The sequence below is a fragment of the Chiroxiphia lanceolata genome, chromosome 2 (genome assembly GCF_009829145.1).
Source record: "Chiroxiphia lanceolata isolate bChiLan1 chromosome 2, bChiLan1.pri, whole genome shotgun sequence".
NCBI classification, from domain to species: domain Eukaryota; kingdom Metazoa; phylum Chordata; class Aves; order Passeriformes; family Pipridae; genus Chiroxiphia; species Chiroxiphia lanceolata.
The window spans coordinates 58435054-58439349 of record NC_045638.1 but is presented as its reverse complement, the minus strand read 5'-3'; the positions used below and the strand labels follow the sequence as shown (position 1 = coordinate 58439349).

The window sequence follows — 4296 nt, the reverse complement described above, 5'->3', positions numbered from 1 at the left end:
ATACTGCTCTCTAGGTTCTTCACAGTATTTTTTTAGTTGTGCTACATTTCAGACCTTCCATTTTAGGAGGACAACTTTCATTTTGATAGAAAATATTGGTCTCTGCTTTTTCAAAAATGGACATTGGATAGTCATTTCCCCAGAGTGGCTATAGGAATTAAGGTCTTGAAGGTACTTGTTTTGGTATTATATAGCCACCCATGGCTGGTGAATACACGGATGAACTCATGTTGGGTGGGATGCTGGAGACTGCAGTTCTGCCTTAGGTTTATGCTACAGATAGTTACAGAAGGATCAGAGGCTGCGCAATCACCTGTGCCATTGAAAAAACCAGCTTGTATTGCTCTCAGGTGCTTATTGGCATCATGGCATTTGTCAGAAATTAGTAGATTTTGGGCAGTGATTGTCCCACTGTACTGGGTGCTGGTGAGGCTGTACCTTGAATCCAGTGTTCAGTTCCGGGCCCTTCACTATAAGAAAGACATTGGGGTGCTGGAGTCTGTCCAGAGAAGGGCAACACAGCCGGTGAAGGGTCTGGAGCACAAGTCTTAGGAGGAGCAGCTGAAGGAGCTGGGGGTGTTCAGCCTGGAGAAGAGAAGGCTCAGGGGGGACCTTATCGCTTTCTACAACTACCTGAAAGGAGGTTGTAGTGAGTTGGGTGTCAGCCTCTTCCCCCAGGTAACCGTAGGACGAGAGGAAATGGCCTCAAGTCGCACCAGGGAGGTTTACATTGGGTATCATGAAAGATTTCTTTATGGAGAGGGTGGTCAGGCATTGAAACAGGCTGCTCACCGAAGTGTTTGAGTCCCCATTGCTTGAGCAAGGCCATGACGGACCCGCACTTCCAGCGGGTGACGCGCTTAACGCGCCGCACGGCGGCGGGCGGGGAGCGCATGAGGCAGCACGGGCGGGGAGCACCCGGCAGGGGGCGGCAGAGCCCGCCCTCAGCGCCCTCAGCGCCCTCAGCGCGGGGCTTCATCCTGCCGAGCTGGCCGGCACACGGACTGTCCGTCGGTCCTGCCTTCCCAGGCACCTCCCTCTCTCTCGCGCCCGCCCGCGGGAAGCGTGCGGAAGGGCCCGAGGTTACTGATACCCCGTCACGTCCTGCACGCCAGCCTGCCGTCAAAGTGTAGGGCTGGAGCTCAGGCTCCTCCCGAGGGGGGCCAAGACCCTCAGGTCTGCTTAAACCATCGTGGAGACCTTTCCCAAGGGGTGAGAAAGGGATATATGTTTGCCTAACCTCATGTTGCATGCTTAGACCACATTGTCTCATTCCAGTTTAGGTTGCAAAGATCTGCACAGAGCCACTCATCTTCCACAGGTTTGAATCTCAGCGTTGCCATCTGCCAGGTAAAAGGGAGACTCATAATGCCCATGCTTTCTAAAGGCCTCTTTTCTCCACTTTAGAAAAGAGGAGGAGGTACAAAAAGAATTGCAGTACTGATATGGTCGGATACTGGAAGGCTGAATATACAAAAGTCCATAAATAAGCAGAGGAATAATGAGCCATTGTGCTGATACTACTGGCAGGTGGGAAAGAAATGAGGTCACCTGTTTCTCTTACCTCACCTGACCTGGAACAGCTTGTTGGAAGAGTTGCCTGTTCCTAGTTAAAGCTGCCATTCACATATAAAACTGGGATGTTTGTAGGGAACCTTACTCTCTCAAATTTAGGCTGTTTATCTAACCAAAACGTGTGGGAAACTTTGTTTCAGTCACAAGTATGTTAAACTACCTCATGATGTCAGCCTTATCAATACTGAATTGCAGGGGGAAAAAGTTCAAGCAGAATTCTGATGGAATGAAGTGGAACATCCATAGGTAAATAGCAGATAAATACTTTTCTGAGCTGACAGTGGTGTCATTCATTCATGGCTGAGCTTCGCGAACGAAGATTTGGGAAGGCTTTATCCGCATTTGTTACAGGCACGTTGGTGACTTATGAGGCCAATACGTGACAGACATATCCGGTTGCAAAAGGCACAACAGAAAGACTCCTTAGATGGTGTATTCCGCAAGACACGGTTCTTCCTGCGTTGCCTTTTCTCCTCGAACACGGTTCTTCCTGCGTTGCCTTTTCTCCTCGATGTGGGTAAAGCCTTCAAGCCTGCGCAATGGATTTTTTTAGGTGAGATGCAGTATGCGCGGAACTGAACCCACCCTTTAATCCTGAGGTTCATCTGCCAGGGCCGAGCGAGCTTGGACGGTGGCAGCGAAATCCTCAGGACGTAGGTTTGGTTAGAGTGACCTTCTCTTAGATGGATGGCCTTACAGGGCTAAGCGAGCTCCATCTGCCCGGGTTTGAGATTAGAGTTGTCCTTCTCCTAGGATGACTGCCAGGAGGCTAACGAGCTCATCCTGCCCATAGATTTATTGTATCTGGCCCTGCTGTTTTGACCTGTCTGGCATGGGCGGCCCTACCGAAGGCATGTACCATCGCCAGCATAGCCCAAAAGCACACAGAAAAAACACCTTGTAAAATAAGGATAGTATATCCCTGTCTTATAGAGAGTTATAAGGACAAACTCAACAAACAGCATTCAAATCTTCAAAATCTGTTGTCTGCATTAAGCTCAAGACTTAAAAATAATGCACCTTGTCCCAGCAGGGAGATCCAGAATTCCTTATTTAGACTTACAGGCTCCCTTTTACTGTTTATGGAGATACCTCTGAAGCAATATCTAGAATGTTCATATGCGGAGAAGACCCAAAGGAAAGAAAGAATAGCTGGTAAGAAGCACTCATCACATCTTCTTTCTGCAATGTAATAACCTAAGTCTTAGTGTCCCTTTGAGGAAAGGTTTCTCATTAAAAAAAAAAAAAGTCAGATAAACAGAAAGATGCAGGTGATGGCTGAGGATGTTGTTTGACTAGTTGAAGTGTATATATCCATATTTTAATAAGTTCCCCTCCTGTTTTAATGCAGTGCCCAGGGATGCCTGTTAATGTTCATGTTAATGCTATTGTCCCACTCAACAGGGTAAATCAACCAGGTTTGGGTCCTTCTGCTGAAAAAATGGCAGAGAAAATTTGATTTCAGGTCAGTAACAATTTAAGGACTGCTTAGACAACATCTCAGCCTCTTGCTTGGTTTGCATGGGACTGGGGCTAATACAGCCCATCCTCTTTAAGGTAGCCAGAAGTTCCAGTAGAAATACAGTTTGAGCATCTGCCCCGGAGCAGTGTCATTTAACTTCCTCAGGGTAAGCCACACCTTGAGTCAAAATAGTTAAAATCAGTATAAAAACTATGTGGAGCAGGTTGTGCTGTAGATCCAGCTTATACATTTGCTTTGGCTCAGACAGGCATTGCAAAGGCAGTGGCTACAGCGACACTTTCAGGCCGATCAGAAAATGGCCATTCAGTAGTTAATCTCTAGCAGAGTTCAATAAAGTGTTTAATAAGCTCAGTTATGTTGTGACTGGTAAAAAACGCACTTCTTTATGTATTCTGTGGGAAATAAATCCATTAATCATTCTCATTTTTATCTTCATTCATCATTCAGGGATAAAGACCAGTAAGTTTATCTCTGTGCCTGTCTCAGCCATGAAAAATTATTCCCTATGCTGCAGTTTGATTATTTAATCCAGTCTTTCTAGAATATAAGAAATGTAGGCTATTTCTCATGCAAGATAGTGCATAGTCCAGCACTTTTTTCTGTTCTTATTTAATGTAACCTTTTCGTTCTTTAGTTTCAGTTCATTACCTTAAGTTACACCTGTTTCCACCATGGAGAAATCCAAAATCATTGCTTTTCCCATCTGTGTCCTAGCATCTGAGATCAGTACTGGTTTAGTACTTCTGAGCATTATATTACATAGAGGAGGTCTGAGTGAGAGCCGATCCTCCTTCTTCTCCTTCTCCTTCTCCTTCTCCTTCTCCTTCTCCTTCTCCTTCTCCTTCTCCTTCTCCTTCTCCTTCTCCTTCTCCTTCTCCTTCTCCTTCTCCTTCTCCTTCTCCTTCTCCTTCTCCTTCTCCTTCTCCTTCTCCTTCTTCTCCTTCCTCAGATACAGCAAAAAAGCCTTACTAGCACCTCTAGGCCTGACACTCAGGTGCTTGAGCCTAAGACCAGCATAATTAAGCATGGGGTTCTCCCCCCATATGGATGCACCAAAATAGGAGTCACTAGTGCTGAGTAGCCTTGAGTGTTCCAGCAGAATCTCCTTCAAAAATACTAGGAGTTTTTTCAAAGTATGGGCTTGATATAGGTGCCTAATTCTACTTACTGAACTTAATTCCAGATAAGTGTGAGGGTGGACAAGGTAACTTTGTCTTTGAAGTCTTTGCAGGAAAGAT

General features: G+C 45.9%; 1 long non-coding RNA gene across 1 annotated transcript; it reads left to right on the top strand.

Moving 5' to 3' along the window:
- The first annotated feature begins 1734 nt into the window (after nt 1-1734).
- LOC116782926 lies at nt 1735-3728 on the top strand. The gene is made up of 3 exons (XR_004355405.1): nt 1735-1821; nt 2509-2730; nt 3693-3728. It is a non-coding gene; the product is annotated as an uncharacterized LOC116782926 (long non-coding RNA).
- Nucleotides 3729-4296: the final 568 nt, after the last annotated feature.